Below are 14,233 nucleotides of genomic sequence, written 5' to 3'. Positions count from 1 at the left end.
GAGATACTTAATAATGGGTAGAATTCTTATACTGGTCTTTTCACTCATGAAATGAAGCCTATTATGATGAGAGAGGAAAAGTGAAAGCTCCTGAAATGACTCCCCCATTCCCATCCCCACCACACCAAGAAGGTAAGTCAGAAGCAATACTTCCACCTTGGGGAAATTACAGAGATTGGTACTACCTTTAAAACTTGAGATGTGCAAGGGTAGTGATTCCTAGCACATCCCCATTTGACTCACTTATCTGGCTAGTGCAAGATCCAGATGGGACATAGAGAAAGAGAGTAGATCTCTGCAAACTTAGGTAGTGATGCCAATCACAACTAGAGTACCAAATGTGGAATCTTCACTGTGGCAAGTCAACACAGCCCAGGCACCTGGCATTCAGCTTTTGACCTGGAAAACATTTTCTTTCCAGGAAAAGCTGAAGCAATTTGAATTTACATAGCAGGGAAAATAGTATACCATTACCATCTTCACTAGGACAATGTCAAGTCTTGTCCTCCCTGTCATATTATGTAAGGGGAACTCAGGTATCTTGATATCAGACAGCATGTCTTGGTTCATCACATTGATGGTATTATGCTAAATGGACCTGTGAGTGGGAATTGCCTAGTACTCTAGATGCCTTTGTAAGATGTATGTGTGCCTGAGGTGGAGGGGGGCCCACCATATAGGGGAAGTTTCTAGGGCCTCTGTGGTCTGGGGTAACCTTCTAAAGGGAGAGACAAGTTGTGGCCTCTTGAATATCACACCACAAACAAAGAGAGACACTGGGATTGGAGGGAGGCCACCGTGGACCCCTCTATCTTAGAGGGAGCGAAGCTTGGTTCTCATGGGGTAAATACATATTCTGATTGTTTTCTCTGCCTGAAGTTCTTCTTCCAGGATCATTTGTAGACTTACAGAATGCCTTATCCTTCACTTTGCTATCAAATGCAACATCACCTCTGACAAGGGCACACATTTTACAGCATAAGAAGTGTGGCGGGAGATTGGTTCAAGATGGCAGAGTAGAAGGACGTGCTCTCACTCCCTCCTGCGAGAACACCAGAATCACAAGTAACTGCTGAACAATCGTCGACAGGAAGACATTGGAACTCACCAAAAAAGATACCCCACATCCAAAGACAAAGGAGAAGCCACAATGAGATGGTAGGAGGGGCACAATCACAATAAAATCAAATTCCATAACTGCTGGGTGGGTGACTCACAAACTGGAGAACATATACCACAGAAGTCCACCCAGTGGAGTGAAGGTTCTGAGCCCAATGTCAGGCTTCCCAACCCGGGGTCCGGCACCGGAAGGAGGAATTCCTAGAGATTCAGACTTTGAAGGCTAGTGGGATCTGATTGCAGGACTTTGACAGCACTGGGGGAAACAGGGACTCCACGCTTGGAGGGCACACACAAAGTAGTGTGCACATTGGGACGCAGGGAAAGGAGCAGTGACCCCATAGGAGACTGAATCAGACCTACCTGCTAGTGTTGGAGGGTCTCCTGCAGAGGCTGGGGGTGGCTCTGTCTCACCGTGAGGACAAGGACACTGGCAGCAGAAGTTCTGGGAAGTACTCCTTGGCCTGAGCCTTTCCAGAGTCAGCCATTAGCCCCACCAAAGAGCCCGGGTAGGCTCCAGTGTTCGGTCCCCTCAGGCCAAACAACCAACAGGGAGGGAACCCAGCCCCACCCATCAGCAGTCAAGTGGATTAAAGTTTTACTGAGCTCTGCCCACCAGAGCAACACTCAGCTCTACCCACCACCACTCCCTCCCATCAGGAAACTTGCACAAGCCTCTTAGATAGCCTCATCCACCAGAGGGCAGATAGTAGAAGCAAGAAGAACTACAATCCTGCAGCCGGTGGAAAAAAAAATGACATTCACAGAAAGATAGACAAGATGAAAAGGCAGAGGGCTATGTACCAAATGAAGGAACAAAATAAAACCAGAGAAAAACAACTAAATGAAGTGGATATAGGCAACCTTCCAGAAAAAGAATTCAGAATAATGATAGTGAAGATGACCCAGGACCTCGGAAGAAGAATAGAGACAAAGATCAAGAAGATCCAAGAAATGTTTAAAAAAGACCTGGAAGAATTAAAGAACAAACAAACAGAGATGAACAATACAATAACTGAAATAAAAAATACACTAAAAGGAATCAATAGCAGACTAACTGAGGCAGAAAAATGGATAAGTGACCAGGAAGACAGAATGTTGGAATTCACTGCTATGGAACAGAATAAAGAAAAAAGAATGGAAAGAAATGAAGACAGCCCAAGAGACCTCTGGGACAACATTAAACACACCAACAGTCACATTATAGGGGTCCCAGAAGGAGGAGAGAGATAGAAAGGACCTGAGAAAATATCTGAAGAGATTATAGTCAAAAAATTCGCTAAAATGGGAAAGCAAATAGACATCCAAGTCCAGGAAGTGCAGAGAGTCCCATACAGGATAAACCCAAGGAGAATAATGCCGAGACACACAGTAATCACATTGGCAAAAATTAAAGACAAAGAAAAATTATTGAAAGAAGCATGGGAAAAACGACTAATAACATACAAGGGAACTCCCATAAGGTTAACAGCTGATTTCTCAGCAGAAACTCTAGAAGCCAGAAGGGAGTGGCAGGATACACTTAAAGTGATGAAAGGGAAGAACCTACAACCAAGATTACTCTACCCAACCAGGATCTCATTCAAATTCGATGCAGAAATCAAAAGCTTCACAGACAAGCAAAATCTAAGAGAATTCAGCACCACCAAACCAGCCCTACAACAAATGCTAAAGGAACTTCTCTAAGTGGGAAACACAAGAGAAGTAAAGGACCTACAAAAACAAACCGAAAACAATTAAGAAAATGGTCATAGGAACATACATATCAATAATTACCTTAAACGTGAATGGATTAAATGCTCCAACCAAAAGACACAGGCTTGCTGAATGGAAACAAAAACAAGACCCATCTATATGCTGTCTACAAGAGACCCACTTCAGACCTAGGGACACATACAGACTGAAAGTGAGGAGATGGAAAAAGATATTCCATGCAAATGGAAATCAAAAGAAAGCTGGAGTAGCAATACTCATATCAGATAAAATGGACTTTCAAATAAAGAATGTTATAAGAGACAAGGAAGGACACTACATAATGATCAAGGGATCAATCCAAGAAGAAGATATAACAATTATAAATATATATGCACCCAACATAGGAGCACCTCAATACATAAGGCAACTGCTAACAGCTATAAAACAGGAAATCGACAGTAACACGATAATAGTGGGGGACTTTAACACCTCACTTACATCAATCGACAGATCATCCAAACAGAAAATTAATAAGGAAACAAAAGCAATAAATGACACAACAGACCAGATAGATTTAATTGATATTTACAGGACATTCCATCCAAAAACAACAGAATATATTTTCTCCTCAAGTGCGCACGGAACATTCTCCATGACAGATCACATCTTGGCTCACAAATCAAGTCTCAGTAAATTTAAGAAAATTGAAATCATATCAAGCATCTTTTCTGACCACAATGCTATGAGATTACAAGTGAATTACAGGGAAAAAAACATAAAAAACACAAATACAGGGAGGGTAAACATTACGTTACTAAATAACCAAGAGATCACTGAAGAAATCAAAGAGGAAATAAAAAAATACCTAGAGCCAAATGACAATGAAAACACGATGATCCAAAACATATGGGATGCAGCAAAAGCAGTTCTAAGAGGGAAGTGTATAGCTATACAAGTCTACCGCAAGAAACAAGAAAAATCTCAAATAAGCAATCTAACCTTACACCTAAAGGAACTAGAGAAAGAAGAACAAACAAAACCCAAAGTTAGCAGAAGGAAAGAAATCATAAAGGTCAGAGCAGAAATACATGAAATAGAAACAAAGAAAACAATAGCAAAGATCAATACAACTAAAAGCTGGCTCTTTGAGAAGATAAACAAAATTGATAAATCATTAGCCAGACTCATCAAGAAAAAGAGGGAGAGGACTCAAGTCAATAAAATTAGAAATGAAAAAGGAGGAGTTACAACAAACACCGCAGAAATACAAAGCATCCTAAGAGACTACAACAAGCAACTCTATGCCAATAAAATGGACAACCTGGAAGAAATGGACAAATTCTTAGAAAGGTAAAATTTTCCAAGACTGAACCAGGAAGAAATACAAAATGTGAACGGACCAATCACAAGTAATGAAACTGAAACTGTGATTAAAAATCTTCCAACAAACAAAAGTCCAGGACCAGATGGCTTCACAGGTGAATTCTATCAAACTAAATTAGAGAAGAGCTACCACCCATCCTTCTCAAACTCTTCCAAAAAATTGCAGAGGAAGAAACACTCCCAAACTCATTCTATGAGGCCACCATCACCCTGATACCAAAACCAGACAAAGATACTACAAAAAAAGAAAATTACAGAACAATATCACTGATGAATATAGACTCAAAAATCCTCAACAAAATACTAGCAAACAGAATCCAACAACACATTAAAAGGGTGATACACCACGATCAAGTGGGATTTCTCCCAGGGATGCAAGGATTCTTCAATATATGCAAATCAATCAATGTGATACACCATATTAAAAAATTGAAGAATAAAAACCATATGATCATCTCAATAGATGCAGAAAAAGCTTTTGACAAAATTCAACACCCATTTATGATAAAAACTCTCCAAAAATTGGGCATAGAGTGGACATACCTCAACATAATAAAGGCCATATACAACAAACCCACAGCAAATATCAATTCTCAATCGTAAAAATCTCAAAACATTTCCTCTAAGATCAGGAAGAAGACAAGGATGTCCACTCTCACCACTGTTATTCAACATAGTTTTGAAAGTTTTAGCCACGGCAATCAGAGAAGAAAAAGAAATAAAAGGAATACAAATTGGAAAAGAAGAAGTAAAACTGTCACTGTTTGCAGATGACATGATACTATATAGAGAGAATCCTAAAGATGCCACCAGAAAACTACTAGAGCTAATCAATGAATTTGGTAAAGTTGCAGGATACAAAATTAATGCACAGAAGTCTGTTGCATTCCTATACACTAATGATGAAAAATCTGAAAGAGAAATTAAGGAAACACTCCCATTTACCATTGCAACAAAAAGAATAAAGTACCTAGGAATAAACCTACCTAGGGAGACAAAAGACCTGTATGCAGAAAACTGTAAGTCACTGATGAACGAAATTAAAGATGATACCAACAGATGGAGAGATATACCACATTCTTGGATTGGAAGAATCAATATTGTGAAAATGACTATACTACCCAAAGCAATCTACAGATTCAATGCAATCCCTGTCAAATTACCAATGGCATTTTTTACAGAACTAGAGCAAAAAATCTTAAAATTTGTATGGAGACACAAAAGACCCCAAATAGCCAAAGCAGTCTTGAGGGAAAAAAGCGAGGATGGAGGAATCAGACTCCCTGACTTCAGACTATACTACAAAGCTATAGTCATCAAGACAATATGGTACTGGCACAAAAACAGAAATATAGATCAATGGAACAAGATAGAAAGCCCAGAGATAAACCCACGCACCTATGGTCAACTAGTCTATGACAAAGGAGGCAAGGATACACAATGGAGAAAAGACACTCTCTTCAATAAGTGGTGCTGGGAAAACTGGACAGCTACATGTAAAGGAATGAAATTAGAACACTCCCTAACACCATACACAAAAATGAACTCAAAATGGATTAGAGACCTAAATCTAAGACTGGACACTATAAAACTCTTAGAGGACAACATAGGAAAAACACTCTTTGACATAAATCACAGCAAGATCTTTTTTGATCCACCTCCTAGAGTAATGGAAATAAAAACAAAAATAAACAAATGGGACCTAATGAAACTTAAGTTTTTGCACAGCAAATGAAACCATAAACAAAACGAAAAGACAATCCTCAGAATGGGAGAAAATAGTTGCAAAGGAATCAACGGACAAAGGATTGATCTCCAAAATATATAAACAGCTCATGCAGCTCAATATTACAAAAACAAACAACCCAATCTAAAAACGGGCAGAAGACGTAAATAGACATTTCTCCAAAGAAAACATACAGATGGCCAAGAAGCACATGAAAAGCTGCTCAACATCACTAATTATTAGAGAAATGCAAATCAAAACTACAATGAGGTATCACCTCACACCAGTTAGAATGGGCATCATCAGAAAATCTACAAACAAGAAATGCTGGAGAGGGTGTGGAGTAAAGGGAACACTCTTGCACTGTTGTTGGGAATGTAAATTGATACAGCCACTATGGAGAACAGTATGGAGGTTCCTTGAAAACTAAAAATAGAACTACCATACAACCCAGTAATCCCACTACTGGGCATATACCCAGAGAGAACTATAATTCAAAAAGACACATGCACCCCAATGTTCATTGCAGCACTATTTACAACAGCCAGGTCATGGAAGCAACCTAAATGCCCAGCAACAGACGAATGGATAAAGAAGATGTGGTACATATATACAATGGAATATTACTCAGCCATAAAATGGAACAAAACTGGGTCATTTGTAGAGATGTGGATGGATCTAGAGACTGTCATACAGAGTGAAGTAAGTCAGAAAGCGAAAAACAAATATCGTATATTAACGCATATATGTGGAACCTAGAAAAATGGTACAGATGAACTGGTTTGCAGGGCAGAAATAGAGACACAGATGTAGAGAACACATGTATGGACACCAAGGGGGGGAAAGCGGTGGGTGGTGGTGGTGGTGGTGTGATGAATTGGGAGATTGGGACTGACATGTATAAAGTGTATAAAGTGGATGGCTAATCAGAATGCGCTGTATAAAAATAAATTAAATTAAAAAATAAAAACAAAACAAGTGTGGCAACAGGCTCATGCCCATGAAATTCACTGATATTATCACGTGGCTGATCACCTAGTATGAAACAGCCAGACAGAACGGGAGGTGGATTACTAAGCACTCGGTTACAGTGCCAGAGGGAAGAAAACACCCTTCCAGCAGTCTATGTTCTAAACCGGAGGTCAGTTTTCGGTGCCATCTCCCCCATGGCAGGATTCGTGGCCAGAGAACAAAGGGCTCTGGGAGTGGTCCCTCTCACTGTTTCACCTAATCATTCACTAGAAGACTTTTTTGTTTTCCATCCTTGTAACCAAAGGCTTGGTGGATCTGAAGCTTCTAGTGTCCACAGCAGTAAATTCTTCCGCCAGGAAACATGGTCATGGTTCCAGTGAACTAGAAGCTGAGATTTCCCCTGTTCATTTTAGGCTCCACATGCCACTGAGCAGTCAGAGGAGAGGTTCTCTAGCTTGGCTGACGTGGCTCATCCTGATCACCAGGGAAAGTTGTGCTGCTGCTACACAGTGGGGATGAGAAGGACTTGGTTTAGGGCAACTCTAATTCTTCTCTTGCTCTAAAGTTCTGGACAGTGGAAACTGACAACCCAATACTGTCAAGACCACCAAAGACTTGGATCCTACAGCAATGAAGGCATGTGTCATTCCACCAGGTAAAGAAACTCATCCAACTGCGGTGCTGGAAAGGGCAAAGGGAACTTGCTTTGAGTGCTGGAAGAAGACAGCTGTGATTACCAATTTAGGACCTATTACCAGCTCCAAAAATGCAGACCGTAACAGCTGTGTCTATGTTTCTTTACTGTTTGCTCCCATATGGGTTTCTACTGCTATCTGACGAATTATCACAAATTCAGCAGCCTAAAACAACACCCATTTACTAGCTCACAGCTCTGTAGGGCAGAAGTCCAGGAGCAGGGAGTTCCCTGGTGGCCTACTGATTAGGATTCTGGGCTTTCACTACCATGGCCCGGGTTCAATCACTGGTGGGGGAACTGAGACCCTGCAAGCCACGTGGTGCGGCCAAAAAAAAAAAAAAAAGTCCAGGCGCAGCATGTATGGCTGGGTTCTCTGCTCAAAGTTTCAAAAGGCTGAAATCAAGGTGTTGGGCTGCATTCCCATCTGGGGCTCAGGGTCCTCTTTCAGGCTCACTTCGTTGTGGCAGAATTCAGCTCCCCATGGCCAAAGGATTGAGGCTTCCTTATCCCTGCTGGCTGTCAGCCAGGGGCTACTCTCAGCTCCTAGAGGCCACCCATATTCCTTCTCCATCTCCAAAGCCACCAATGGACAACTTCTCACGCATTAACTTCAAATCTCTTTCACCAGGAAGAGCCCTGGGCGTTTTAAGGGCTCTCCTGACTAGGTCAGGCTCACCCAGCTTAGTCTCCCTTTCATAAATGATTTGGGACCTTAACTGCATCTGCAAAATCCCTTCATAGCAGTATCTAGACTAGTATTTGATTGAAAAACAGAGAAAACACACTCCAGGTGTGTACACCCGGGAGCGGGAATCTGGGGAGACTATCTCCGGATTCTGCCTACCACACCTCCTCACTTTAACCTGATTCCTTATTTGAAGAACACTAGTAGTAGTAAAGCTTTAGGTTTCCAGAGAGGTTTTTCTGGATTGAGATCGCCTCTTGATAAAATGGTAGTCAGTGGGCTATTGTGCATCCCGCTGATGGGGATGCGAATTTCTCACCCAGATGAAGAATGAGAGGGCATACTGAGGGAGGAAAGAGGAGAGCCCTGCCAGATAGTTCCTGTTTGTCCCTCATTCTGTTTTCCTCCTTGCTTTCTGCCCAAACAGAGGGACTGATGTTGGCTCCATCAATGGGCTCCCTTGTCCTTGGGCTCTGGTTGGTTTATCTAGTGGGGAGGCCCAGCAGGAGATTACGGGACAGAAGGAGAGTCAGGTAGGGTATTTATTTCTCAGGTTTCCTCCCTACAGGCTGCCTCAGGTTGCCCGTGTCCTGCAACTGAGGGCTTCGGTTCCTCGTAGGACAGTTATCTCTGCACGACTTTCTCCTCCCGGATTTCAGTCCCCATGCCCCCATCCCCTTCACCCTTTCAGGCTTAGGAGGAGTAACAGCTCTGCTGTTCCCAGCCCTAGGTTGCTGCACTATCCCATGTATCTCCCCTACGCCTGCCCACGCCTTCATATAGTCCCTTTATTCAATCTTCTGAATTATCCTAATTTGAGTGTGCCATCTGTTTTCTGTTTGGACTCAGTGATACAAGAACCTATTAAGAGATAGGCAGGGGAGTACGGCAGATGGAGATACAAATATTACCTTTATTACCACTACAACTGACACTGGACAATATGGCTTAGGTCTGCTAGGCAAGCAGGTTGCTAATATTTCACCCCTGAGGTCAGCCCTGTGAGGGTTTATTCCTGTAAAACTTATGGCAGAGGTGGGTAGGGTAGGGAGTGTGCTTTTTTACAGAGAGAAGGGAGGATGGGACTGAGCTGAGCAGTTTGGCGCCTCCTTTCTGACAAAGGAGTCACTCTCCTTCCCCTGGGAAAGACCGAGAAGGCGGGGCAGGCGCCCGGAGACATCTATAGAGGACAGACCTCCTTCCAAACGGGAACGCGAAGCCTGGCAGAAAGGTGGCACTCCTCCAACACTCTGTACAGCAAATGATACTTTAAATAAAGTCAAAGGTAAGCAAAAAACAGCCAAAGACTTAATATCCAGAATTTCTATAAAGAACATCTACAAACTGTTTAATTAAAACATTAAGAATCCTACTGAAGAATGGACAAAGTCTTCAGATAAGCAATTCACAGAAGAGGGAATGCTAATGGCAAATAAACATCTGGAAAGATGTTCAACTTCAGTCATAATGAACGATTCGATTTTTTTAAATGTTTTTTTCCCCCTGCTTCAGATTGGCAAGAATCCAGCCTTGATGAAGATGCAGGGAAACAGGCGCTCACAGGCTGTCAGTACGAATGTAAACTGATAAAGCGTTTTGAAGGGCAATTTGGCAGTGAATTAGAACTTTGAACGTGCATATCCTTTGGCCAAGCAAGTCCACTTTCAGAGATATATACTGGAGAAATATTCATATTTGTATCCACACAGAGGAAGGCATGTACAAGGATGTATATTGTAATACTGATAAATTGGAAGCAATCTTTTTGTCCATCAATAGGGGAAGGATAAAATTTTCATATTCTGGGGCTTTCCTGGTGGCGCAGTGGTTGAGAGTCTGCCTGCTGATGCAGGGAACACGGGTTCGTGCCCCAGTCCTGGAAGACCCCACATGCCGCGGAGCGGCTAGGCCCGTGAGCCGTGGCCGCTGAGCCTGCGCGTCCGGAGCCTGGGCTCCGCAACGGGAGAGGCCACAGCGGTGAGAGGCCTGCGTACCGCAAAAAAAAAAAAAAATTTCATATTCTGGAATAAAATGCAGTTAAAAGAATGGCCAAAGAAAGGGAGAACAGTAAGATAGATTGAGTTTATATATATATATATATATATATATATATATATATATATATATATATATATATATATATCCCCCCCACAAAGGAAAGACATCCTATAAGACCTCCCATGTATAATGCTAAGTGGAAAAAAAAAACAAGTTGCAAAAAATATATACCTAATACCATGGGTAGAATTCATGAGTGTAAAAATTAAACAAGGGAAGAATAAGATTCTGTAGTTAGGGTTATTGAGATTTTTCAAAATTCTAAACATGAAAAAAAAACCTTTCTGACTATCCACACTTGTACTCTTTGAGTCATACATTCACTGGTTGTATTTAAGTTTAAAGATTGCATGTGGATGGGAATGTAATTAGCTAACACTCTATTAAATAATATGGCCAAGAGCCTTCATGTGGTCCTAACAACATGCATATGTAGGGGAACGGCACAAGAAGAGTTTCTGGATGCAATCCAGCCACCCAGTAATAGAATAGAAACTAAAGATAAGGGCCAGTTATAGGAGCCTCCTTTTAAAGATAAGGATGTATAACATGGAACAGCAAATATTATTATATTCTTCCAAGAATATAATGATCGCTCATGCAAGCACAAATTTTGTAAAGTGATTCAATGCTGTTTTGTATAATGATGTTATTATTCAATGTACTGTGTGTCTGAAATGATTCTGTGTAAATGTGCTGAAATTTTAGTTATCGAGTCCTAATGTATAATAGATGTATCACGGATATTCCCCTATGACATACTTGGATACGGTAGAAACCTATGAAAGAAAAACTTTACCAAAGGTTTAGTTTCCTTTTTGACACAGTTACAAGCTATCATGAATCTGTGTGATATGGACTATTACTGGTAAATTGAGTAAAGGGGGAAACTTAAATTCCGAAGCCTTAGAAATGCAGACTCAATGGTTCAAACAAATAATAGAGTGACACTAGATTCTGAACACATGGTTGGATGTGAAAATATATAACATGATATATGGAGCCTGATTTGAACATGCTGTATAAAAGTGATAAAAAGACTGGGAGCTCAAATAAGAAAGTTAAAATAGAAATGAAGATGCTCTTGTATTAGAGCAAGGTAGGAAAAAGCTTAATGAAGATCGGGTGAAATAAAAATCATCAGCATAAACTCATGACTTTGAAAGATAAAGATTCCCTCAGAGACACTGAGATCCCTCAGTTGCTATCAGTCATCCAGTTCACCACTACCAGCTATATGAAATGACATAAATTCATGAAATGATATAAATACATAGCCCAAGTGCCCAGGGTCCAGGTCTTCAAGTTGCTTCTTACCAAAAGCACCATGTGTTTTTTGAAATGTGCACAATGTTTGGTCTTGGGATGGGAAAAGCAAGTTAGTTCTGAGACATCTCTTTTTTGGAAAGAATTAAGATGAAGCAGGAAGGCTAGCTTGATTGATTTCCTTACAGATGTTCCAAGCGAATACAACACCTCTCTCGGTTTTTCTTGCCACGTCTCTCTGTACATCATTTCTATTCTCTCTGCCTGAATGTCCCCATGAGGTATGGTTCTATTAAGAAGGAGAAAAGAGGCAACAGACGTGGGGTAGGCAACCTACAATGTCTATAACAGGTACTCTGGTTGGTCCAGCTTCGGTCAGGTGCCCACTCACTGACCAATCACTGTGGCTGGGAAGAGAGGATCTTATAAGAAGATGACAGCACCTATTCACACTTAAGATGAAGAAGTGGTGAAAGTGATAATTCCCCCAAACAAGGGAACAGTTCCCAGAAGAAGAAAGGGAACCTCTACTAGATATCTATTGCTGCTAACAAATTACCCCACAAGTCAGTGGCTTAAAATGACAAATGTTTACTATCAAAGACTTTCTGTAGGCCAGAAATCTGGGCATGCCTTAGGTGGATGTCTCTGACTCAAATCTTATCCGTCATGAGGCTGCAGTCAAGGTGCTGGTCAGGATCACAGTCATCTTAAGGCTCAGTGGGAGCAGACCTGCTTCCAAGCTCATTCACAGGCTGCATCAGCCCCTTGACATAGCTCTTTCCATAGGCAGCTCACAATACGGCAGCTGGTTTTCCTCAGAGCAAGTGAGTGAAAGAGTGAGAGAGGGCACCCAAGACACAAGCCAAAGCCTTTTTGTAACCTAATCTCTGAGGTGACATTGGACCAGCTTTGCTGTATTCTATTTGTTTGAAGTGAATCTCGAGGTCCAGCCCATATTCAAGCAGAGGGGGCATGGAGACCAGAATGTGGAGATCACTGGGGACCATTTCACAGGCTGCCTAGCACAGGTTCTGAGCAGGTAATACAATCAAAGACCACTAGCTTGAGCAGTGACACATTGAATCCAAAATGTAGTAATTCTAGTCTAATACAAACAAGCTGAGTCTGTAGAAAAACCTTGAGATTCTCATGATACTACAATGAGGATGTTAATAGAAAATGTGCTAACAGGTGGTAATAATGCATACAGAAAGTTTTAAAATTTTGTTCTTATTAAATATGAAACAGATACAAAATGATATTTATAAAATATATGTAAGATATAAAGAGTAGTGATAAAACAAAGATGTGTGATCACACCACACCAGAGAAAGGGGACAGCCATTACTCTTGAAGTCTCCAATGCCACTCCCTTCCCTCCCACTCCAGAGGTCACTATCATCTTGAATTTTGTGGTCATTATCACTTGCTCTTCTTTATAGTTTTACCACAGATGTTTGTAGCCCTACACAAGATATTGTTTGGTTTCCCCTGCTTATGACTTCATGTAAATGGAATCATACTTATATGATTTCTCTGTGATTTGTATATATTTGTATATATTTCAATATATTTGTATATATTTGTATATATTTCAATCGTAAGTGAAAGATTTGCTTCTTTCACTTACGATTATGTTTCTGAGATTTATCCGTTCGATGTGTTCATACTGATGCTTTCAATTCGACCCAAACGTCACTAAGCTCTTCATATATTACTCTAATCCAAGAGCAAACTCAATTTTACCATTTGAGTCACCAGCTTTTTCTTCACTTTTATAAACAACACTGTAGGACTATACAACAACACATCTATACATTTATCAATGGACATTTGAGTTAATTCCTTATTTTTGCTACATAAATAGTGGTGCTATGAACATCAATGAATTATTTCCGGGTACACTTGTGCACAAGGTTCTCCAGGAGATAAACCTGGGCAAGGAACCGCTGGATCAAAGGTATATGAATGTTCAGTTTTAAGAAATAATGCCATATTATTTTCCAAAGTGGTTGTAGTGATTTATACTCCTATCAGCAGTGAATAAATGTTGCAGTTGTTCCAGATCCCTTCCAATACTTGCTATTGTCTGACTTTTAAGGTGTTTTTTTTTTCCTCCAATCTGGAAAGTGTAAAATGAAATTTCACTGAGGTTTTGATTTGCATTTCACATATTAGTTGTAATATTTTTTAAGACATTGGCAAGTGCAATCCAGTGGTCAAATGCGAATCTGAACTCTACGTGCAGGTGTCAGCCATTATCCATGTAACTATTTACAAGCTGTTGTTATCTTAACTGATCATCATACCTGTACAAGTTCTTTGATTAAAAGTTAAATGCCAAGAATCAAGATTTGTAATAACTTCGTGTAATGCTTCTGTTGCAAAGTGGGTTAAGATACAGACAAATGGTGCTAAAGAAAATAATTGTCATGGGCATTGTACCTCTCTTGTATATATTTTGATACATTATGTAAAGGTGGTTGTAAGGGAATTATACATTATACATCATCTCTGCTGCCCTACAGGGAATACAAGCGAAAAAGGAGTGGAACCATTGGAGGCTGGACAAATTTTGTTTCTGGTACAGACCCCAGCAGATGGTGGTGCTTTGAAAGTCTTAAATAGA

General features: G+C 40.7%; 1 protein-coding gene across 1 annotated transcript in view; it reads right to left on the bottom strand.

Annotated features, from left to right (window-relative positions):
* The window catches only part of PTPRF (protein tyrosine phosphatase receptor type F), a 183,784-nt gene that overhangs the window by 169,194 nt on the left and 357 nt on the right, over nt 1-14,233 (bottom strand). The gene's annotated exons all lie outside the window — the stretch shown is intronic.

Source organism: Delphinus delphis, chromosome 1 (assembly GCF_949987515.2).
Source record: "Delphinus delphis chromosome 1, mDelDel1.2, whole genome shotgun sequence".
Lineage (NCBI taxonomy): Eukaryota > Metazoa > Chordata > Mammalia > Artiodactyla > Delphinidae > Delphinus > Delphinus delphis.
The sequence above is the reverse complement of the archived record's forward strand: the minus strand, read 5'-3'. Positions and strand labels throughout refer to the sequence as shown.